Genomic DNA, 25,775 nt, shown 5'->3' with positions numbered 1-25,775 from the left:
GTTCACCCTCGTGATCGCGGGGCTGACTGGGGGCTGCGGCGGCCCCTGCTCAGCATCACGAGAGAGGGTCGTACTGCATACCACTAGCCCCAGAGAAGATCAAAATTTGAAGTACTGTTTCTACTGACTGCATGTGGCTTTTGCACCATCGTAAAGTTGAAAAATCTTAAGTCGAAACATCGTTAAGTTGGGGACCATCTGTATACTATTAGATTCATTTGTTGCAGTTTATTTGAAGTTATAAGACTTTAGTTTTTAATTTGTATTTTAAAATGTTTTAAAGTAGTTACATAGTTTAAGAAGCAAAGCTTGATAAAAGGATATTGTCAGGAGAGGTCATGCTTCCATAACTCTCCCCCTCACCACCACCACCCTCGTTCAGAATCTTTTAGATTCTTGCAAAAAATAAAAATAAAAACAAGTATGTACACATATTCTCATTTTCCCCTTTTTATACGAAATTTAGCATACTATGTGTATCTGTCTCTACCTTCATTTTTTCACTCTCTATATTTTGGAGATCATGCTATATTCAGTAATAGAGATCATCCTCATGCTTTTATTATGGCTGCTTAGTACTGTATTGGGTGGATGTACCTAAATGTACCGTAATATATCCATGTGTAGCTTTTTGAAAGAACATACTGGAAATTCAGACTAGGTAGTTCTTTGCATTGTGGGTCTGTATATTTTGAATTTTCCTCAAGTGATTCTATGTATGTTCTAATTAGAGACCTCTATTTTGCTCTCAAAACACTTTTTGAAGTGGAGATAATATGATCCGATTTTAAAGATGAGCAAACTGTATCTTAAAAAGATGAATTGACTTGTCAAGGGTTATTCTTCCATTTAACGATAAAGACACATTCCAAATCCATGTCAGACTGACCCTTTAGCTCTCTATATTCCATGATTCTGTTTCCAATCATGTGATTCGTGAGCTTGGTATGATGCCACTTAGTGAGAAGAAGCAATTATAAAAGGTAAACTCATTAAGCATGCATAAGCTGTAAAGACCACATAATTCTTCTATAACAGAGCATTAGGCTTCACTGCCACCTTTTGTAGAGTGTAGGTAAGTTTTTAAATAGAAAGAAATGAATGGACATAATCAGTTTTCTTATCAAGGAAGAATATTCTATTATAGCTGAATAGTAATGATAATGAACCAGAGTCTTTCTTTTTTGGAGAAAATCATGTTGATAGAGGAGCCTCAAAATTGATTAACTGCGTACACGTTGGCCTTTCCAATTGTCTGATGATAGGAAACCAATTTCACTCCTACCAGAAGCCCTCAAGGTGAAAGGCACAGAGTATGGAACATTGATCCTATTTTATCAGGCAAGTTTAATGTACAAAAATGCTGCTGGGATAGTAGAGAAGGATTTATTTTCTCCTGGGTGAAGCTAGCCTATTAGGAAGTGGGCACTCTTTGAAATTTTGATAATAGTAATTGAAAAGCTATGACTAGAGCTTAATATTTTTTTCTGAGCATCTGTCACACTATAAAATATTTCCAGGAGCAGAGCAAGCCTTATGAAAAATAAAAGGACTTGGACAATTTTTTTCATGTATCTATTCAACCAACATATTAAGGACTTATTTGTATCAGGTATTTTGCCGTATTGAAGATCAATCAGTTACTCTCAAAAAGCCAATAATATCTTCTCTAAATAGATCATTATTACAGAATAAGATAAAATAAGTTCAATATTACAAATATATACGGAATATTATGGAAGCCTAGAGAAGCCGCATGTAACATACCACAGACAGGTATAGGAAGGATTCCTGGAGGAGGTCATATCTGAGCTGGTCTCAAAAGTAGGCAGATGAGTAGGGGTTACTTAGAGTTGAGAGGTCAGAAGACCCCTAGAAAGGACAGTGTGAGCAAAGATGTACAGTGAAGAAGCCTCACAGTTTATTAGGGACAACTGTAGAAAGCCTGATGTTTCTGGGAAAGAAAAGAAAGATATGGTTATAGATGAGACAAAAGAAGGTAGGCAGGGAAGCAATTAAAAGATCACCTCCTGTGCCATGTTAAGGAATTTGGATCTTAATCCTTTAGAGGTTGACAAATGATTTGTAACTTTTGGGGGTCGTGAGCTTGTTTTTAGAATCTGAAGAAAGGTATGAGCCTGTTTGAGAATCTGAAGAAAAGTATTTTCTCTCCAGAAAAATGTATATTCAAACATACATTAAAGTTTTTAAATATAATTTTAGGAGTTTATAGTAGCCCTGAGCCTATCCATAGAGTTCCACTTGGAAACTGACTCTTTCAGACAAATTCTAATGTACCTCGTTATCTTACCAGTTAGCGTGGAAAGGGTTTAGTTAGATTCATAGACAGGAGTTTCACATTGAGTTACTAATAGAAATTATGAAATAGAGGGTAGCCAAGTTCTTCAGTAATAATGAAAATAAAGATAGTAGCTAATACTGAGTCTCACCATGTGCCAGGCCCTATTCTGAGTGTTTCTTTGTTTTTGTTTATTTGTTAACTTGTATAACAACCTCACAGTAATTCTATGAAGAAGATATTGTTATTCTCCCTATTTCTCAGATGAGAAAACTGAAGCCCCAGGTCTTATTTACAGCTAATAAGGTGCAGAGATGGGACGCACTCAGGCATTCTGGCTGCACACGTACTGCTCTGTACTCTCAATTACTACATTATGCTCTCCCTGAGAAAACCAAATTGAGGCTGTTTTCAGCAATGGAAACCTAGACAGATTGGCCATAGGTACAACTCAGTGTGCAGACTTTACGTTCTATTCATTCTACTTCCTTCTTAGATGTAAAGATTTCTGCCCTTGTAAGCACCAATTCATTGCAGCCTCATTCGTAACACGATTTTGAATAGTGTTAAATATGGCTACAAGATTATTAGCAGCAACACTTAATACTGCATATCATCCAGTAGGCTGCCATAAAGAATTTCATTTCTAAAGCCAAATAGTGCATAATTCTTTAAAGTCGTCTTATTCTTAACACACACTTCATTTAAAACAATTTTATGAACCAAATTCTAACTTACTACTTAGCATAAAAATGTTGATGTGCAACATTAAAAAAATAATGCTACAAATCTCATCCTCTCTTCCTTTTACCTATAGTGCTTTTTACCTGAAAAATTGCATTTATATCCAAAATAGAAGTGTATTACAACAAGGCTCTTTTGGAGAGGAGTTATACTCAAAGAAAGGAAAACATTCAGAACCGTTAGGGAACTAGAAGGAGACTATGTCATAGTTAATTGTAGAATAGATGTTTAATATGCAAGAGTATGAAGAAGCAACGTGGTGTCTATTATTCTATGTTTGTTAGGCCTGAAAATTTTAAATTATTCAGCATAGACTTAGGTATCGTCTAGGGGCTTCTGGCTCTGAAGGGGAGGGTTGAGTCTTGACTGTGGTGTTTACCAACTGTGGCTCTTGGGGACTCTCTGAGTCTCAGTTTCTTCATCTGTAACTTTGGAATGAAAATGCACTTGATTTTCATGAAAATTAAAATATTTAAGGCCATGTGTATGAAATTACTTTTTGCTTTGGTTTTGTTTGGTTTCTTTCCTTTGGGCGTCGAGTGGAAAGGGTTGAGTTAATCATACTCCTATTTCATGGCACGTTTAATTCTTTTTTCTTTTATTTCCTATTTTTCAAAATAATAAGTTGATTCCCTAGCATTCATCAACACTGATCAGTAGTTTTTTTAAGCTCATGATTTTAAACATATTTGATATGTATAATCAATCCATTTTAGTTACTGTCTTTATTGCTACTCAGAGTGTCCTGTGTTTGGCCAGTGGGTGCATATTCAGTTTGGCTCCTAAATCCTTTTTACACAAACCCAGTAGTCTGATAACTTTCTTGCTTTCCATCTCTGTCAGATGTTCCCAGCTCATCTTGTACATTTCCTGGCTGAGGTTTGGAATTTATCCAAAGGGCCTTTTTAGTAAGAAATAATATTTAGAGATCATAATCTGGGCATTAACAGGAGTGCTTGTTGCTAATGAGTTGATTCAGTAGACGAAGCTAGGATTTTTTTTTTAAGATAACATGAGTTTATACTTCTTCTCATCAACCTCAGTACTACAGGCAAATAATATCTTTTTATGAGCAGAGTTTTTAAATTTTGATTAAGTTCACTTTATCTATATCTTCTGTTATGATTCATGCTTTTGGTGTTGTATTTGAGAAATCTTTAACCTGCGGTTACAAGGGTTTTCTCTTATGTTTTCTTTTAGGAGTTTTATAGTTTTAGGTTTTACATTTAGGTCTGTGATCCATTTTGAGTTAATTTTTATATACCATGTGACATATGGATTGAAGTTCATTTATTAGCATATCGATATCCAATTGTTCCAGCACCGTTTGTTGCAAAGACTCTTCTTTCCCGAACACTGTAATGTCTACAGCTTTGTCAAAAATTAGTTCTCCGTGTATGTGTGGATCTATTTCTAGCCTCTCTGATAGACCCCATTGATGTTTTAGTTTGTCTTTAAGCTAGTACTACAGTGATATGATTACTTCAACTGCTATGAATAGTCTTTTGCATGTGTCTTTTTGTGTTTTTGCCAGTGTGTCTTTTGGATAGATCCCTAGAAATGTGATTACTGGGTCAAGGTTACTTCCAATGCTCAGCCCTTAGAGTTGTACATGCAACAATCAGAAGACCTCTTTCCCCTCAGCCTTACCCATCTAATAGGTGAGAAATAACATCCCAGGGTAGTTTTAATTTGCTTTTCTCTTTTTATAAATGAGATTGAGTGTATTTTTATATCTTTAAAAGCTGTTCACACTTCTTTTTCTCTGTAGTACCTATCTTTTCTAGAAAGTTGTTTGTTTTTTTCTTCTGCATTGTTAGAAGTTCTTGATGTTAGTGATATTACCCCTTTATAAGTTGTATATACTTTTCTCTGTTTTTCTTATTTCTTATTTTATTTCAGGGAATGAATGTATGCAGTTATTCTTTGCACAAATGATATTGTTTTTGCCTTTTCTTTATTACCTTTCTATGTAATTTATTTTTTAAATAATAGGGTTATTTTTTAGAACAGTTTTAGATTTACAGATTGGATTGAACAGATAGTATGGAGAGTTCCTGTATGTGCCCCTGCCCCTGCACATAGTTCCCCCTTTTAGTATTGTACATTTATTAAATTAATGAACCAATAATTGATTCATTATTGTTGACTAAAGTCCATAGTTTATTCGTATGTCATTACTTTTTAACCTAATATCCTTTCTCTGTTCCAGAATCCCATGTTACATTTGGATGTTATATCTCCTTAGGCTTTTCTTAGCTGTGACATTTTCTCAGAATTTCCTTGCTTTTGTTGACCTTGACAATTTTGAGGAATATTAGTTACACATATTGTAGCATGGCCTTCTGTTGGAATTCTTTTGATGTTTTTCTCATGATTAGACTGGGTTATGTATTGTAGAGAAGAATATCACAGTTAACGTGCCATTTTTATCACATTATAACAAGGGTACATACTATTAACATGGTTTATGATAGATTTGTTGACCTTGATCACCTGGCTAAAAGTAGTGTGTGTCAGTTTTCTCCACGGTAAAGCTACTCTGCCCCCTCCTTCCATGTGTGCTCTGGAAGGAAGTCACTATGTGTAGCCCACACTTAAGGAGTGGGGAGTTATACTGCCCCTCCATTAGGGGGGAGTAGTTACATAATTTACTTGGAATTCTTCTACATGAGAGATTTATCACTTTTTCACTATTTAAAATTTTATTAAATAATTTATTTTTATCAGATTTGGCTCATGAATATTTATCTTACACTTTGATTTGTATTCCAATGCTACTTTATTTAGTTGTTCAAATTGTTCCAATTTTGGCCATTGGGAGCTCTTTCACTTGACTTCTGTGCCACTTTGACATAGCCCCATAAATGTGTGTGTATGTGTGTGTGTCTTTGTGTGTGTGCATGTGCATGCACACATGCGTTCTTCGTTTCTTACCACTACAAGATATGTCAAGCTCATCTTGTATATTTCCTGCCCTAGTCTTATAATCAGCTATTTCTCTATAGAATTCTGTTTCCTTTTTTTGGAGAATGATATTAGAAACCAAGATCTGGTGCTAGGTGTGCTTATTGCTACTGGGGTGTCATTTTTCAGGCCCTCTGCAAAGAAATGTAGGTGTGTATACTAACCTGTGCATTTACACATATTTATACATATTTCTGTATGTAGCCATCTGCATCTACATTAAGTTCAACGTGAGTTCTTACTGATATTTCCAACTGTAATCCGTTACCACACGGATCATTCTAGCTTATTCCTCTTGCTTGTCTGTAACCTTCTACTTTAACAGTGAGAAACCTGGATCCCACTGTCCACTATCCATTTACTTAATTATTTAATTCCAATATACATGTATAGCAGTGTTAGAATTGTTAACTTGTCCTCCTGTAGGAAACAACTTTATCAGCTATAATACAGTACTTATCTGCAGTTCCCTTTGCTTTTAGTTTTACAGACTCTGTTCATTTCCAAAGTTACTTAGGTCAGCACCTTTTTTCCTGCTCTCTTCATTGAGGTTGTTTCATATATTTGTAATACAATTTGGTTGTCTTGAAACAATCTGCATTTTGCCTCAGAATTCCTTGATTCTACTAAATGATTTTTTAGATTTACATATGATAAAGTTAATTCTTTGTGTTGTCAAGTTCTGTAGGTTTTGACACACCCTTGCTGTCATGCGTCCACCATTACAATATCATGAATGCATTATAGTTTCACCACCCTGATAGTCACCTGAGCTGCACCTATTCATCCCTCCCCACCTTTCCCCACACTCCTGGGAACCACTGATCTTTTTACTGTCTCTATAATGTTGCCTTTTCCCACTGTCATATAGTTGGATTCAGACAGTATGTAGTCTTTTCAGACTGGCTTGTTTTGCTTAGCAGTGTGCATTTAAGCTTCCTCCATGTCTTTTCTGATATCTTTTTCACTAGGCAGTATATTTTTAAGACCTATCTGTGTTGCTGTGTATACGTCAATTCTTTTCCTTTTAATTCTTTCATACCACTGTGTGTTGTATATCTAGTATATTTGCCTATCCACTCTCTAAGTGCTGGACACCAAATTGCTTCCAAACCTTGCATCCCCCAAACCCCACCCGCCTCCACCACCACTAAGTAATCTTTGCAATGAACCACCTCACATATATGCCTTTATGAACCTGTGTGAGCTTTTCTTTGACATTATCTATCTATCTATCTATCTATCCATCTATTCATCCATCCAGGAAAGGAATTGTCAGATCATAGGGTGTATGTTTACTTTATTTGACTAATGCCAGATTGCTCTCTAGAATGGTTTTACCAAGCCAGTAGCGTGTGAGGATTTTTGTGTGTGTGTGTGTGTGTGTGTGTGTGTGTGTGTGTTTTAAAAATTATCCCCATATCCCCACCAACACTTCACATTGTCCAACTTTCTGGATATAAATTATGTAGGAATCAAGTGATATCTCATTGTGTTCATTTGTATTTCTGTAATTACTAATGAGTCTGAGCATCTCCTCATATGCTTTTAGTCTTTGCTCATTTTCTATTGGGGATACTGTCAACTTTTTATTGCCAACTTGCAAGTATTTCTTATATATTTTAGAGATGAATCCCTGTCAGTTTTGAACGTTACAAGATACTTTTCTCATTACATCAACTGTCTATTAGTTTTGTTCATGATACCCTTTGTTGAATAGAATAATCAGTTTAGTCTTTGGCTTGGTGGATGGTAGTACCATTTACTAACATGCTGAAAACTTGGAGGGGAAAAGGATGGGCTGGGAGTAGGAATCAGGAGTTTCATTGGCTGTGTTAAGTTAGGGATGTCTATTGAACCTTCAAGTAGGAATCTTGAGAAGGCAGTTGGATATGCGAGCCTGGAATAAACATGAGGTTTTGTTAGTTTTAATATTTTAAATTGTTTTTATTGTTCCTTGAAGATTATATTTTCTTCTTTCATTTATGTTTTAAAACTTGAAGTTTTGTTTAAAGTTACTGAGAAAATTTTTATTTAAGGAATTGGGATTGAAGTTGTATCATAGTGATTTTTTTTTGCTACTTATGTAATTTTGATCATAATTTCATTTTTTTATCCCAAATATTTAAGTTTTATGGAGTCATGGTTACCCAAGGAAATGTGCCGTCCTAACCCTACTCACTCCCTGCCCCTCTCAGTCACCTGGTTTATTTCAAGGGCTCTCTGGATGTATTTCTTAGAACATTTACTATTCACCTTATAAATGATACTATTTCTCCATTTCACATTTAGATTCTAAGAAATAACTCAAGGTGACTCTCATGTTTAAATTGAATGTGAAAATAGTTTTGATGCAAATCTATGGTATGTTCATGAGATTCAGTTATCAAGTATTGAATATTATAGTTTCAGGACCATCTTCCTTGAGAAGAAAATGCCCATGGGTATGCAAATGTGTATCTTTTTTAACTTGTAAACAATTTTTACTTCAGGATTATTATTTAAAAGCAAAACCTTAATTATTAAATGATTTTTAAAAGAGAAACAAAACACTTTTATACAATTATTGTCAGGTTTGTGATGTCAGAGGTTTGCCTTTGGCAACCTCTGGGCTTGCAAACAACAGAAAAATATTTGAGTCAAACAATAATACTAATGTACTTCTCTCTCTCTCACCCCCCCTTTTTTTTTTTTTTTTTACTTTTCTCTTTTTTAAGGCTCACAAAGGTCATTAATTCTAGATTCCTCCAAGACTGTGATTTTTTTACAAGATTTATTTTATTTATTTATTTTTTTTGTGAGGAAGATCAGCCCTGAGCTAACATCCATGCTAATCCTCCTCTTTTTGCTGAGGAATACCGGCTCTGAGCTAACATCTATTGCCAATCCTCCTCCTTTTTTTCCCCAAAGCCCCAGTAGATAGTTATATGTCATAGTTGCAAATCCTTCAAGTTGCTATACGTGGGACGCGGCCTCAGCATGGCAGGAGAAGCGGTGCGTCAGTGTGCACCCGGGATCCGAACCCTGGCTGCCAGTAGTGGAGCGCGCGTGCTTAACCGCTAAGCCACGGGGGCCGGCCCCCAAGATTTATTTTTTATTTTCATCAAATAAAAAAGAGTTATTTCTATTATACACAATTGTATGTTCATCTGTAATTTATCTTTTTATAAACCATAACTAATTCATTATCACATACACTGTCATTTTAAGTAGAACTAATCCTTTTGGTTGTTGTAAATAATACCATAATTCTAATTAGGATATACAGTCATTAACACAAATCCATGGTTTTATAAATTAAAGTATATTCATAGTTTGATTTTTATTATTTGGGAAGAATGTTTATTATCTTAGCTATTTAAGTTTATAGAGGTGACATTTCTTTCAGTAGGGGATGTGACCATCCTTGAGAAGCCAAAACAAAGAAAATCTTTCTTTTAGGTACAGGAAAAAAAAAAGCCTTCTATTGCTGTGCTGAGCACTCATAAAAATGACTGGTGGTACTTTCAAGCCTCATTCATCAGGCTTACATTTTAGAGGAAAAAAAATCTCATTATCCACTCCATATTCATTTAAGTTTTAAGTGCTTAGAAGGCTTGTCATAACCTAGACTCAAGGTCTGAAATGGTAAATCTTGACACATCTCAATTTTAGCAGCTGCCCCTGGCACCGCTAGAACTACGAGCACAGTACTACATATAGGAGCTTTACCTTCTATTCTGCCCTAGTTCTTTCACGTTTTCACCCATCACTCCTAACTTTGTAATGTTGTTAGCTTTTACATCTTCCCTTATTTTAAAACTGGATCAATCTAAAAGTTTCCCATTCAATAAGAAACAGCAGAAGAATATATGGGGCATGTTGCACTTACATTAACACATTTAATCACAATAGGCAAGTGAGGAGTACTTTATCATATCCAAATGGGCCGAGAGAACTAGATTTCTGTGAGGTCATAAAACATTATATTTACCTTCATTTTGTGCTCTTTCTACTCTGCCTTGTGCTCTCTTCATCTGCCACACCATGCTGACTTCTCATACAGCAGAATTATTCTGATTGTTTAAAATTTATTCTATTTGAGTATATAGTTTTGGTTAGGAGAGAAAAGACTGGGATTTTTTAAAATTTATTTGTTCATTAGTATCTTAGGAGTGGCAGGTTAAAATGTGCTACTTTTGTTTAAAAGCATATATATCATATATACAGTTCTTTCACTTGCAAAAGTACATTATTTATGTTAACATTTAGATACTAACTTTCCTCATTTGAGAAAGTAGTATCTTTCCTTTCAGAATGCATTTTTTTGTGAGTTACTTAAAGAATTGAATGAGGTCATTTATTAATACTCAAAGCTAATAAGATGTCATCCTTCAGCTCTCAGAAGAGGGGCATTAATAGAAACTATTTTAATGGGAAAGAAACTGCTTGGGTTTAAAAACTCTCCTTTTATACTTTCTAATGTCCAATTCTCCCGTAAGGAAAAGTAAGTTGGATAAGACAGTTCCTACAGAATGAATCCTAATTTATCTCTGTTAGAAACACATGGCAACCTAGCTCCTGATGCTCCAATGTCTAATGTTTATAAAAATTGAAAAATTGATTTTTTAAGTAATATTTTTAAAAATTCATTGAGAATTTAAAATTATCACAAAATTACATTTTTCCGATAACTGATTATACCAGCTATGGTGTCCAACCTAGAGTCAGAAGATAAGGGTTCAGATATTGGCAGTACTAGGATATGTCCAAACAGAGCAGCACTGTGAATTGTGGAATTTATGGAGGTACTCGGATGTAAAATAAAGCATAAAATTATGGCATTTTTAAGACAAATAATGATTTGGTTGTACTATTTTTTTTTTTTTTTTTCATGTAATAGGCTCTGTGCCTGCTTATTTGGTCTGTGTTTTCAAAGCAGCCTTGAGATCGTGGGAAAGTGAATAACACTGCCATGTAGACTGGCCTTAGAATGGGGATTGAGGCTGAACAGGAGTAATGTAGACAGAGGTGGAGTTATATTAGTGTATTTCATATCAGAGCACTGCATGGAAATCGTGACCTGTCTTCTGCCTCTTGCTTCTCTATTAGCTTATCTGACAAAAGTAGAGAACAGTTAAAGATGAACAGCAGAGCCCCTGTCCTCATGCAAGTGCATCGTTCACACATTAAGCCCACCTCAGTCATTTTTTTATTAGCCATGACAAAATAATGATAATGAAATAGCTAAGATTTATTGAAAACTATGTGCCAAGCACTGTTCTAAGCACTTTATGTGTACGATTTAATTTAACCATTGCAACAACTCTGTGATATTGGGTAATAGCACCTCAATTTTGCAAATGAGGGAATTGAGACATAGAGAGGTTAAGTGTCCAAAGTCACACAGCCAACAAGGGGCAGAACAGCACGTGATCCCAGGTAGAGTCTACGCTGATTTCTGCTGCAGTGTTGCTGATTGTCTTAGCACTGTTCTTGCCAAAACAATGATAAATATAAGCTAAATTATAGCGACTGAGCTTGAATGCCAATAATCCCTTATAAAATAGTCATCTGAATGGCCCTTAATAGGATCATATTAATTTTTTATTAAGATAAACAACTAAATGTAAAAGCAACATTTAATTATATTCATAGATAAATAGATAACTCATCGATTGAAAACCATGCCTGCAGATTAAAGATCCTGAGTTTTCAACTGTTTTTCACCTGGGATGTTATTCAGACCCTTCACCAGGTACATCAATATATCTCAGAAGAAGTGCCCAACTGCCATGACTGAGATGTTAAATGCCAAATGTTTAAAAAATAATGTTACTTATTATTAGAATAAAAGGCCTCCCATGACCTACTTCTTAATGTCCCCTGCAACAAAGAATTACTGACATAGAGAAAAATCAAAATATTTAGTCCTGCCTTTTTTAATGTCTTTCTTTAATTTGACTTGTTTTTTCTAAGTTGTTAGTAGTTATATATACATATATCCAGCTATTTCACTTGCCGTGTGTCATTGGCTTGTATTATAGTATGCCAAAATCACACACATTTTGTGTATTTTAAGCTTGGAACAACAAAGTCACGGCAGGATTAATCGAGAGAAACAGTCACAAAATCTGTGATAGTATTTATTTTGGATTTGGAGAGTGAAAGAAGAGAGGATATTAAAATGCCAGTGACATTCCAGAGCAGGACCTTTATTTTTTATAATCCCAAAGACTGATTTTCTTACAGATGACTTCGGAAATTAAACCCCAAAAACATCCTAGGTGCGCTGGTTTTTCTAAGTGCTGGCACTCAACAATGAAAATGCAGTGCTCTGCTTGTCCAGGGCTAGAGGAAAAAAGTGCTATCAGTTATTTAGAATCTGATTTATGTCTTAAGAGAGTGGCTGCCACTCTCTGTGATTTCAGGGAAGCCAGGATCAAGGAGCAATTTTCAGAGAATTGAAAGCTTGTGCAGGGTTATGAATAAACTCTGAGAAGCTTTGACCTTCCCTGTCAAATGATAAGGCTGTAAATATGTTGGTAATTCTGCTTTGTTGTGAGTACCTGTTCTTTTCTATCATTGTGGAGTTTCTAGGATACCATAAATTGGTGCCAGCAAAACTAAAACAAAATTTTTTACTGTATAAAAAAAATAGAAGAGTAGAAAATATAAAGTAGAGAACACAGGAGGCAGCCTCTTGTGTGTTGCTCCTGAAGTATGTCTGGAATTAGAGGATCCAATTTTGGAAACTTTACAGTATCCAAATGAAATTTAAAATAATTACTTGGTCACATTTTATCATTTATTTAAATGATATTAAATAAATGACTTTGGGATAGGAAGTGAGGTAGTTAATATACAACACTAGTGCTTTTTTCCCCACTGTGCCAAATTCATTCTTGCTTTGATGTAGTCTTTCTAAATAATGACATAAAGTATAGTGAGTTTGAGTACATGTAGCGTTGTTAAGCATAAAATGTTCTGTGTTAATGATTTTGTTAATTTCATTAAGATGAAATCTAATGATTGTTGGGAAACCTTTTCCCTCTAACTCCCCCCTACCTTTCCCAAGTTGATAGCTTAGGAAAGAATAAAGATGAGGGAAAAATCAGTCCAGATAAACCACAGAGAAGGGGGCAAAGAAAAGCTGGTGATGTTTTTCTTTAGAAACAAAGAAAAATAAAAAATAAAACTTGTCATTTCCACTTTTTAAAAAGGATCCATACACTCTTTTGAACAAAAGTAAAAAAAATATATATGTGTATATATGCTGTATATATATATATATACACTATATATATACATATTGTTCTGTTTTATGGACATTTAAAGAAGCAGAAAGGGTACAGGAAACGAGAAGGAAAAAAGCTGTGGGGATATAAAGATAAAGCAGTGCCAACAAAGGCATCTGGAAAGGGACAGCAAAAGATTGAGAGTGTGTTACAAATTTCTGTAACAAATTACCACAGAACTTGGTTTACAATTGTAAACACGTATTATCTCTCCAAGTTTCTCTGTGGGTCTAGAATTTGGGCTTTTCTGAGTGCTTCAAGCTTGGGGTCTCATGAAGTTCAGTTGTCCGGGGCATCAGTCATGTGATTCCAAGGTCGCTCACTTGCAGACCTGGCAATTTGGTGCTGGCTATTTGAGGTCAAGGGGGACAGCTCCATTCCTTTCCATTTGGGCCTCTGCAGGGCTTCTTGGATGTCCTCATGACATGGTGATTGACTTCCCCCAGAACAAGTGATCTTCAAGAGCAAGAAGCAAGGGGGCAGCTATAATATTTTTTATGATTTAGCCAGAAGTCACACACCACTACTTCTGCAATATCCTCTTGATACACACAGGTAGCCCTATGCAGTGTGGGGAATCACTATACAAGACATAAATACCAGAAGGCAAGGTTCATTGTGTGCCATTTTGGAGACTGACTATCACAGGGAAATATGATGAGTGGTAGACATGCATGAGCACATACACTTGTACAAGTGGGAGAAGGTGAAAAACTAGGTTTTGTTGAGTTATGAGATGAATGTGATCATGATCATCTTGCAACGTGCTTGATTTGTAACAAACATAAAGACTCTGTAATATCAGTTGTTACTTCAAACCCAATGCATCAGATCTAGAATGCTTAATTGTGCCTTCATGATGATAATCTCCTTTACAGCACAGAACTGTAAAGCTAAGCTGCATTAAGGCATGAGATTTCTCTCAGAAAGCTTACCACAATTTTACCTCAAGTCATCAGAAACTACACCCACCCCCCAAAAAAAATAAGTATTTTTACTTTCTGATGTTAAAGATTCTTACCTCATATGTAAGAGGTACCAAAATAGACTACTATAACAATGAAGATTGTGATTTATATAACTTGAAAGATATATTTATTCCAACATTTTGCCAATGCATAATATATGGGGTACTTTTCAAGTTGCTTTCAGAAGACAAAATTATCCCAACATTCTTGACACAAAAAAATGGAGGCAGGTAAATTGACTATCTAAAATTAAAAGTAATGCATTGTTGCCCATTTTAATCCTTTTGTATGATAAAAATAATGATAGTGAATGTTTATAGAGCATTTGCTCTGTGGCAGGCACTATTCTAAACACCTCACATATCAAGTCATTTAATCTCACAACAACCACTTTATTCTGGCTTTATAGATGAAGAAAATGAAACTCAGACATGGTAGAAAAGGGATTCAAATCTATGAAGTCTGTCTATAGCACCCATGCGCTTAACCACTGCACTGTACATAGAACAGACTCCTTCAGGCTAGCTCAAAGCAAGAATTCAGTAATAATGACAGCATTTCTCAGACTCACTCCATGGGCAGAATCAAAGTCTAGGCAGACTCCCAGGGTCTAGAAGAGGGAAATGGAAAGCTTTCAGAAAGCTTGGAGTGTTTCCCTTCAGGGATGGGGACGTGTGGAGGTAGGTAGGTCTGATTTACTTTTTAAAAGGATCACTTTGACTGCCAAATTGAAAACAGACTCTGGTGGGGCAAGAGGAGATCTTGTTATGGTGACTTGAATAGGGTGGTAGTAAGGGAAATTGTGAGAAGTGATGGGATCTGGATATATTTAGAATATAGAGTAAATAAGATTTCTTTGTAGGTGTGAAAAAAGAAGAAAAACTTTTCAGCTAAGCAGTTGGAAGGATGCAGTAGATATCAACTCAGATCAAAAGCTGTGAATGGGGCGAGTTTGAGGTAAAAGATCAGGATGTGTCAAATAAGAAGTTAGACATTGAAGACCAGAGTTAGGGAGAAAAGTCTAGGCTGGAGATACAAATTTGGGATTTGCCAAGATCTGGATGATTGAGATCATAAAGGGTATAAATGTAGGTAGATTAGAGAGGAGAATCTAGCTGAGACAAAGGGCTGAGCCCTGAGCCAGTCCAATTTTAGGAGTTTAGAGAGAAGAGGAGGAGACAGCAAAGGAAATTGTGGGTGAAGAGGAAAACCAAGAGAGTGTGGTGTTCTGGAAGGAAAGTAAAGATAGTATATCAAGGAGGAGAGAGTGATAACCCATTGTGAATTCTGCTGATAGGGGTCAGGTAGAGAAGGGTGTTTGTGCTTGGAGTAACTGTGGGAAGCTGATAGGTCAAGTCAGATGAGGACGAATAATTGACCATTGGGTTTAGCAGTTTGGATGTCGTTGGTTATCTTGATGAAAGCCAATTTGAAAAAGAGTGGGAGCAAAAGCTTAACTGGAATGAATGTAAGAGAATTGGAGGAGAGGAATTGGAGACTGAATTTAGACAACCTTTTCTAGGAGTTTTAATGTCAAGAGGAACAAAGAAATGGGATAGTGAGCTGATAGTTTGCACAAGAATTGGGAGTCCAGAGTAGTTATATGAAAACAGCTAAGCTTAGTGCCCCCTATTGGTAAATATTTATTATATTCCTACTATGTGTCCAACATTGTACAAAGTTTTAAAACTATAAAAATTCATCAAATACGACTTCTTTCCTTGAGGTATTTACCTTCCAGTAAGGGAGTTAGACTTAAAACAAGGTTCTGTGGAGCTAAACAGTGTGCAAGTAGCCGAGGCTGCAGGTTCAGGGAGGGCTTTGGAGAAGAAGGATGATGGAGAAGATGATGTCTGAACTGAGTCTTGGGACTTGTACCATCTGAATATTAACCCAACTTCTTCTAATTAATATTTTATAGGATCTGGGGGAGAAACAAAATTGTCCTATTTGTTGCTGACTAAAAGTAATCCAGTCTTTTAAAAAACACTTTCGTGTGTTAATTTTCTTAATCTTAGCCCAGTCGTTGATTTTGCTTTAACCATTCTTTGTGAACTTCTGGAAAACCCAATAGGTGGGTTTTGAAAACATGAATGAGTGTCCCACACATTCTTATCAGCACCTTACATATATTCAATCACTAGCACAGAACAATTAAGTAAATGGGACGTGTAAAGAGAATGGGAAATGTTGAAGAGAGGTCAAGGAAGATAGTTATTCATTCACTTCATTCATTTACTGCACAAGTATTTATTTATTTAGGATAAACTTTGGACAAGGTCATGCAAAAGCTTAACTTGGAGATTGAATATAGGGAACAAAAAGCAAGAATGGAAAGAAAAGCAAAGGAATAAAGTTCTGACTGGCTTTTGAAGTTAGAAGCCTAAAAAAAATGATGATGTAGTAAAAAGAAATGGACTTGAAAATCACAACGTACTTGGGTTTAGATCCCACATCTACTAGTTACTAGTTGAGTGATCTTGAGCAAGTTAATGACTGTACTGAGTCTACAATCTCTATCTTAGTAGTAACTCTACCACTCAAGGTTGTTATGAGAATTATGGTGCTCAGAAGAATATTAGGACATAGCAAATACTCAAAAATTGTTACTTCAGTTCTCTCTCTTTTTCTTTAACTGGAATGTCCTCATTATTTCTTCCAGTTTGTAAAGTTTGATAGTGATGCTGGGGTTTGAAATATATAAATGCAAAGTTGTCTTTTTCTCCCCTCTTCTTTAGGAGCACTAACAATATCTCATGAGTATTGTGAATATGAGTGAAAAAAAACAAACAAACTAGACACCCAACTCAGTTTAACGTGCTGAACATCAGTCATACTACATCCAGCAAACAGAAGCACTTCCTGGAGTTTATTTAGATAGGATAATGACTAGGATCATTCCAGTAGTTCTCTCCACTGTCAAACCACCTGACCCTTACCCTCCACCTGCCTGCCAGTCTTAATGACTTGCAGCTTCATAACAGAAAAGAGAAGTGCATGAGGGGTTGATGAATCTGACAAAAGAGAGGGTCAGGTAGAGGAGAATGTTGGTGCTTGGAGTCATTGCGAAAAGCTGATTGTCTCTTGCAGGAGACTCTACATACAGCTCTTATGTAGAAGGAAAGGTGGAGTAGTTAACGATACGAGGAGGATCGTTGAAATATATCTTTCAGTGTTGGCATTCCCATCAACTCTTTACCAGTCATGAGAAAACGTGAGGAACAAGTCTAGTGAATTTAGAATCTGAATTGAATTTTATTTCAATTATTTGCTTGCATTGAAAAAAGAGAATCTTGTGTTATTTTGGTACTAGGCTCAGTTCATATTGAGACTTCCAAAAAATAACTTTAAGAATTGCATTTTGGATGTGATACCAGACTTGAAACCTCAGAAAGAGTTCTTAGAACTTTTCTAAAATTGATGGACAAAGTTGGGAAGGTATGATCCTATAAAAAAGGACTATTTCAGAATAGGGGATCATTTAAAAAAATAGTTTACTGAAAACTAGAGCTGTTATATAGCAATTGGAGATATGATTCTTCTCCTTAAGATATCTTAGGGCCGGCCCCGTGGCTTGGTGGTTAAGTGCGCGTGCTCCACTGCTGGCGGCCCGGGTTCAGATCCCGGGCTCGCACCGACGCGCTGCTTCTCCGGCCATGCTGAGGCCGCGTCCCACATACAGCAACTAGAAGGATGTGCAGCTATGACACACAACTATCTACTGGGGCTTTGGGGGGAAAAAATAAATAAATAAAATCTTTAAAAAAAAAAAAAAAAAGATATCTTAATACCTTATAAATGTTTAAATAAAAAAATTTTCTCCCTTCCTGCTATTTCATATTAGTCTTATGAGGAGTAATCACATATATTTTCTTTTAAAAATTACTGGAACAAAGTGACTAGGCTTTTAGAAAATAAAAGGCAGAAAACAGTGGAAAGAAAATTTGTGTTCACATTAAACTTGGAAGACCTGTGGAGGGAGAGGGTTAAGTAAACTAACATTTATAACATGAATGTTTGAAGCCCTGTTCTTGGCACCTTATACATATTATCCCATTTAGTCCTCAAAATAATTAAATGAGGTAGTATTGTAATGCCCATTTTATATAGAAATATAAAATGTATACTGTGTATATACTTTCAAGTGTACTTTGAATACTTTTGACAGGGTATTTGTAATTATTGGTTGTGTGTGGTTTTGTCGTAGTGTCCAGTGAAGCAGACAAGATCTACACAAAGGGGCCGGCCCCGTGGCTTGGTGGTTGGGTGAGCGTGCTCCGATGCTGGTGGCCCAGGTTCGGATCCCGGGCGCGCACCGAGGCACCACTTCTCTGTCTATCCTGGGGCCGAGTCCCACATACAGCAACTAGAGGGATGTGCGGCTATGGCATACAACTATCTACTGGGGCTTTGGGGGGAAGAAATAAATAAATAAAATCTTTAAAAAAAAAAAAAAAAAGATTTACACAAAGAATTCTAGGCGTCTGTAATGAGTCCTTTCAGTTCAACTGGACCCTCCCTCATCTACTCTATTTTGATAGAGATTTTTCTAAGCATATTGACACCTTTATATCAATACTTTTTCCTTTTGTTCTAAGCCATTAATCAATCAGATATTTATTAGACACTAATATGTTCCTTCCACTGTGCTATAAATCCAACAGAAATAAAAGGCAGGATCTTTGCCTTCAAAGAAATTTTATTCTTTTTAAGGATATTACATGAACCCGTTTGAGAGATGCAATACAGTAACAAAATGCTATATTTTATAGTGTAAATAATTGAAGAGTGTAGCCGTTAGAAGGAAGTGATCTATGTTAACAGGAATGCATAGGGAGTTTTCATAAAAAAGTAGAGCTTGCTCTTTGCTTTGACGTTTCTCCCAGTTAAGGAAGGAGAAATAACATAGGAATGGATAGGAGAGCACGGGCATCCTGATCATACCTACATTAAGTAGAGTAACATTTATCTGAAAGTTATTTGAAAACTGCCATCACTCTCTGACTCAAAACGTATCTTTCAACCTGTCCTGTTTCCACTGTTAGAAATGCTTGCTTCTGGGATAAGTATTGTCTTTAGAAGTCATCGTTTAAAACGTCGATATCTTCTGAAGGAACCAAGAGTAGGTTTCTGACAATTGATTGTGAGAGCACTCAGCAGATTATTTCCTCTGACAGGAATAAAAGAGAGGCATAAAGATAAGGATAGGATACATTGTAAAAAGGCATGAATATGGAGGTGATAGAAAAGAAAGGATAAACATCCATTTCATCAGTTTTATTTTGAAATAGTCTAGTATTTGTGGTTAATGAGAAAATTAGCCTGTCATTATAGTATTTTACTGTCTCTAACAATAGTTGGTATTTCATAAATATTTTTGACTTTTGAATAAACAAACTAGCTTAACTAGCATTCAGAAGGTTTTCTTTTGGATAATCATCCAGTATTGTCATTAAACTTTTAATTAGAGTAAGTGGACCTCATGTCAAAACACACATGATTTCAGCCAGAGGTTATTAAATAATTTCCAAAACAAAAATCAGATGGAGGTTATTAATTTCAAGCATGTCATTGAAATGTTCTGACTGTGGAAATATTAAACCAAAATAGCATAGTTTTAGATGCTGTGTGCAAAATTACTATTCCAAATCAATATTTTCCAAGGTGGATTTCATGAAATGCAGATTCCATGGGTAATTACGAGGTGTTATTTGAGGGGCATGTGGAGGATCTATAGGCAAGTAAGTTTGGGAAATACTCAGGTAAAAAAGACTTTTTGCTGCAAGACTACCTAGAACATCTAACATGCTGGTGTGCATTGTGACTTCCAAGAGGAGAATCTAAGAAGCAATTTTTCCAATCTTTTTTTTTTTTTTTTTTTTTTTTTAAAGATTTTATTTATTTATTTTTCCCCCAAAGCCCCAGTACATAGTTGTCTGTCATAGCCGCACATCCTTCTAGTTGCTGTACGTGGGATGCGGCCTCAGCATGGCCGGAGGAGCGGTGCCTCGGTGCGCACCCGGGATCCGAACCCGGGCCGCCGGCAGCGGAGAGCACGCACTTAACCGCTAAGCCACGGGGCCGGCCCAATTTTTCCAATCTTATCTGACCCTGGGAATAGTGTTCTGTGGAATGCACTTTGGAAAGTGTGGTTCTGACATGGTTTGAAACTCTAAAAGTTATCTATAGATAAGATATTAATGCATTTTCAAAAGGAAATACCATTAATAATAAATAAAGATGTATAAATATATATATTTATATGTAACATTGATTCAGTATAGGCTATTTCAAATAAAACCAATACCCCTGTGTATTTTGAATTCTACATTTGTGGGACAGAATAAAAGTAAAAATACCAGTCTTCAAGCTTTGAGATTGTATAACTACAAGTTCACTGGGAAGACCGTTTCTCTTGTGACTACTTTCAGTCATTGAATAGTCATGGTATGAAAAGACGCACAAAAGTCCATCTTTGTGTGGGAGAGGTAACCTCTTCTGGTAAATATAGTGTAGATCCTTCTATTTACTTCTTTCACTCTTCTTTCCTGCAGGCTATTTAATTTCCTGCGGTGTTTGTTGATGAATTTTTTAAGTACCCGGACAAACTAACAAAAGATGAGCTACCAGAGGTCAGCCTTGTATTTTATTAGTGTACAGCAGTGTTGCATGCATACTGGTCTGTGTGCCAGAAATTCTAGCTGCAATTAGCCACAGGGTGTAAGTTCAGCATTAACAGCAATTTGATGAACGGTTTTCTACTTTATCACCTAGCAATGGTACCTGCTCCTTGAATCTTTTATACCAAGTAGAAGGTACATTTATGCTCTTCTTGTGTTCATTTGCTTTGTGAATGATCTTATTAAATTGCTATGTATTTTGTGAGAGCCACACTAAGCTATCTTAACATAAAACTTGGCATCATTATTGGATTTAAGGATTTAGAGATGTAAACAGGATTCAGATACCTCAATGTTTGGTATTTTTGCAAAAGCAAAATCCAAGGTGGGCTGTCTTTTCTCTCAGTCATGTCCTAGTCATTTGCAAAGAGGATGTATAATACAAGCAAAGCAACAGTAATTTCTTACTCCTTCATTAGGGGTCTATTTGTGTTTATTTTGCTCTGACTTGGCATTACAGTCTAGGGAAAGTGACCCTGTGATGGTACCTGTCCTTAACATGCTCATAAGTATGATTTCTAGCATAGGTGCCAAGCAGCATCTTGGCTAGCTTTCAGTAAATTACAATTTTATACCTTATAGAGGTTGTTAATATGTTAAAAATAACCGTGATTGGAAAAGCAAACTGTCTGTGATTGATTTTTGTTTCGTCTTTACTATATAGAACTGCCTTTGACTTCCAACAGTTATCTTAGCTCAGAACAGGAACCTGTGCAATGATTCATGCGAGGAGATGGAAGTCAGTGATTAGCTCACGTGCCTCTGGTCTCCAGTAATGGCATAAATCTTTAAGGAGGTTCTTTAATGTCATACTGTATGCCTGCCTGTGTCAAATCACATATAGGCTAGCATATATTATAAATCGAGAAATCAGAGGAATGAACAGAATTCCTTTTGTTGTTCATTTTTTAAAGATGTCACATACAAATGAGGATATAGGAGAAAAGGATCGCTCTCCTTTAACTACACAAAGCTAAATTTGCATGTTTGTAAACACAAAGACCATTTACATATGGCTACGTATGTAACATACATAACACCTTTTCGGAACAGGAGAAAAAATGTTAATTGATTATAGGCTAAGACCTAGGTGACTTCTCAAGTCCACGAACTAGTTTATTCCCAGATTGAAAATTTCAAGGTCTGTTGAATCTTAAAATAATGAGGAAGGCAATGAATATATAGCAAGGCTGGAAAAGAAAGCTTTCTACTATGCCATCTGAATCAGTAGATTTTATAACAGCCTTCCTCTCCCTGGGATAGTAAAACTTAACATGTATATGTGCTTTCCCTTTGCATTCTGTAATACAAGTTGAAGAATCTTCTTAGGGAGTTAATATCCACAAGTTGAGAAATCATTCCTTATTTCCTTCATTATTCTTTACTGAAGTTCGATGGAGAAGCAAACATTTTAACGTGTTCAGCTGACCACTGCCAAACCATTAAGCAGACCACAAACAGAGGGAGGAAAGTCTTCAGAATTAACTGTAACATATTGAAAATAACACAGCCCACAGACACATGAGTCTCTCTTTGATAAGGAATGAAGAAGTCACAGTCTCTAACAAAGGTCTCGTTGTCAGAGACACTGTTACCCGAGCCCTGGGCCAGGTGTGCATTCCTGCCCTTCCTCCAGTGTTCTCTGCCACCCAGTGCCCAGGAGGCTCGGGTTACCTGTAACCCCTCTGATATGCTGTGCTTTCTGATGGGGACCTGGGAGGACAGGTTTTATCAGGCTGGGATCTGCCCACATGACAGGTCACCTCCTCCTCTGCTTCCTATTCACAGCTGAAGCCAAAGCAGTTCTAAGGAAATCGGAATTTCTCCAACACCCTCTCTCATCAACTCCTTTGATTATAAAGGAGGCTTTGTTACTGCTTTCAGAATTGTTTAAAGTGTGTTACGTTTGGCATCTGTGGATGATAATTTGTATTATATTTAGTATCTATATCTTCAGAGAAAATTAATTCTACAGTGGAGGATAGTAGGGAGAACAAAACTCATATTTGTGTGGCAAGCTATTCAATGTAAATCAATTTAGGGAAAAATGCTATACGAAGAGATAAAGACAGCTCATGGCTTAAACTAACAAACAAAAACAACCCTATTTTTTTAGGCAATAGAGCAGAATAAGGTTGTAATGGCTGCTGAGAAGCAGCTGCACGTTTCTCTGTGTGTGGTCCCTTTCATCCAGCTAGGACAGGTTGCAAAGCACCCATCACATGCCCGTCAGTCCCATTTAAGGGATGGCAAACTGAAAGGTCAAAACTGAAAAATTGAGAGACTTTTTTTTTTAATTAGTAGACTTTATTTTTAGAGCAGTTTTAGATGTACAGAAAGTTCAGCAGAATAGACAGCGAGTTCCTATATATCTGCCTCCTGCTGGCAATTTCTCCATTATCTGGCATTAGTGTGGTACATTTGTTGCAAATGGTGAACCAATGTTGATACATTATTATTAATGAAAGTCCGTAATTTACATTAGGGTTCACTCCTTGTGTTTATACCGTTCTGTGGGTTTTGACAATGCATAATGCCGTGTATTCACCATTACAGTGTGACACAGAAGAGCTTTACTGCCCTAAAAATCTGTGCTCCACCCACTCCTCACAACCCCCCTCGCCCAGTCAGTGATGTCCTGATGCCATCTCATGCCTTTGCATGTGGGCGCCCTGGACCTGCACGCTTCTTCGCCCTCCCTTCACGGAGCTGACTCCTGTTTATCCTTCAGTTCCCACAGAAGCATCGCTCCGCAGGGAACCCCTTGCTTACATGCTGCCCCCACTCCCCACACCTGATAAGGTCTCTGATCTATTATCTTTCCTACCTCTCCGTGCTTTGCCTTCCATGCACCGATCACAGTTTTCGTATGTATAGTTGTGTGAATAACTTGTCTCTGACTCTAGCATGGAGGCTCATGAATGATTAATATGGCTGGATGAAGAAAAGAGCTATTTCGAATCTCATACTCAGTCTCATTGCTGCTGCCTTTGCATATTACCAATTACTCAGACCAGGAGCAATTTTAAAATCCTCCTTTTTAAAATCTACAACTTCAGGCACAATTTCTTGGGCTTCCCCCCACGATGCAAAATGATGAGAAAATTAGGGGCACTGCATTTTCTTATACTCTTTTCCTCAGCTGTATCTTTTCACAATCGTAGCACTACTTTTACACTGTAATGTGTAGAAAGTTTCTATAACTGTATTAATGGTGTCTATGCTTTTGCTCTAAATTGACACTAAAAGAAAAACACCAAAGATCATTATTCAAGAACAAGATTAGTTTTTATTTCACTCCTAACTTTTTTCCATGGTTGTGTCCTCATTATTCCCTCTTTCTTGAATTACTGTTTAGAATTATTAGAATATATTCTCTATTTTTTCTTCAGAAAAGTCTAAGAACTTCTGTCTTGTTTTGCTCCATGTCGAAAAAACATATTTGTTATTTTATTTTTATAAGATCTTAATGTTCGTGGCGCATCGTCCTCTCTGGTCCAGGCAAGAATCCTATTGATTGACTGATCCGTTGCTTCCTTTATATCCCTACACCACGTTCCCATTCTCCTTGCCCTTCCCATAGGCAAACATGTTCACGTGTATATATGCACTCACATATTTAAAAAATTTTTAACATATATTTTTAAAAATTTTATTATTAGAAAAAATATCTTGTGTTTGCATTTATTTTAATTTACATGAATGGGTTCTGTAATTTACATGATTCTGTTTCCTACTATGCATCGTGTTTCAGAATGTATTATGTTTTCAGTCTACCCACATTTCTCTGTGTGCATCTAATCCATTGCTTGGTGTATATCTCCACGTGTGCCTATCTTTTCTCCCAGTGATTGACACCAAGTTCAAATGTATTTTATATTTTCTTTAAAAATCTTGTGTTTGAATATATTTAAGCCCTTTTGATTGAATTTATGCCCTCTGATTGAATGTTCAAATAGAAATATGTGTATATGAATTGTGTAGCTAGTAAAGATCTGAATGAATTTGTGTTAAATTTCAAGGACTGATATGTAATCTAGAGAACTGTGTTCCTAATAAAAGCAATCCTTTGACTAAAGACAAAGTGTACTCACATGTCAAGGCTTTGTATACAGCAGAATAAGTCCTCAGAAGCTTGCAGTACAAGGTACAAAAGGCATAGTTGGAATAAAAGTAAAATGACTGTAAAAGGAGACCTAGATACCTTAGTCTGGTAATATGTCATATATTAAATATATTTTAAAACAATATTTTATTAAAATAAAGAATATCCTTTGGAACTTATTCAGAGTTATATGAATTATGAAAAATACCTTTTTTATTCTCCTATTGAATGTGCACATGCCTCGGCATTTTCCCATAGGGACTTGAAGTATCTTTTTATAAAGACCATATGCACTAAGGATAATGAATAGAGTAGGAATGGAAAATCTTTACTCTGTAGAAGAGGAGTTTCCAAGTAGTCTATTTGAAAGCAAACGTTGTAGCCTTGATTGAGCATTACATTTAACTTGAACCTTCTTGTAAATGGAAAAATTGAAAACATGGTAAATTATGTCAGTTTTCATAATCAGAATGGAAGCAGCATACCAGTTCCTCAGGGCAGATACTCTGTTTCCTGGTAGAGGTACTTCTCACTGAGCATCTCCTAGAATGGCTATGGGTATAAGAAACAGGTTAACCACTAGTAGGACTGACATTGAATTCTGAAAGTTAGAAACTCAATTCTCAGATAAAGCAGAGATTTTACTTAGGAAGCAATATTTTATTTACACTTGAGTTAAATGTTTGAGTAAGACCCTAGAATTCTGTATCATATGGTGCTACATCTTTAGCATGT

The 25,775-nt window shown here is 36.2% G+C and overlaps 1 protein-coding gene across 7 annotated transcripts in view; it reads left to right on the top strand.

Annotated features, from left to right (window-relative positions):
- The window catches only part of TPK1 (thiamin pyrophosphokinase 1), a 353,331-nt gene that overhangs the window by 209,859 nt on the left and 117,697 nt on the right, over positions 1-25,775 (top strand). The window lies entirely within an intron of this gene.

Source organism: Ceratotherium simum, chromosome 1 (genome assembly GCF_057802395.1).
Source record: "Ceratotherium simum simum isolate JZ-2026a chromosome 1, ASM5780239v1, whole genome shotgun sequence".
NCBI lineage: Eukaryota > Metazoa > Chordata > Mammalia > Perissodactyla > Rhinocerotidae > Ceratotherium > Ceratotherium simum.
This window is presented reverse-complemented; position numbering and strand designations above follow the sequence as displayed.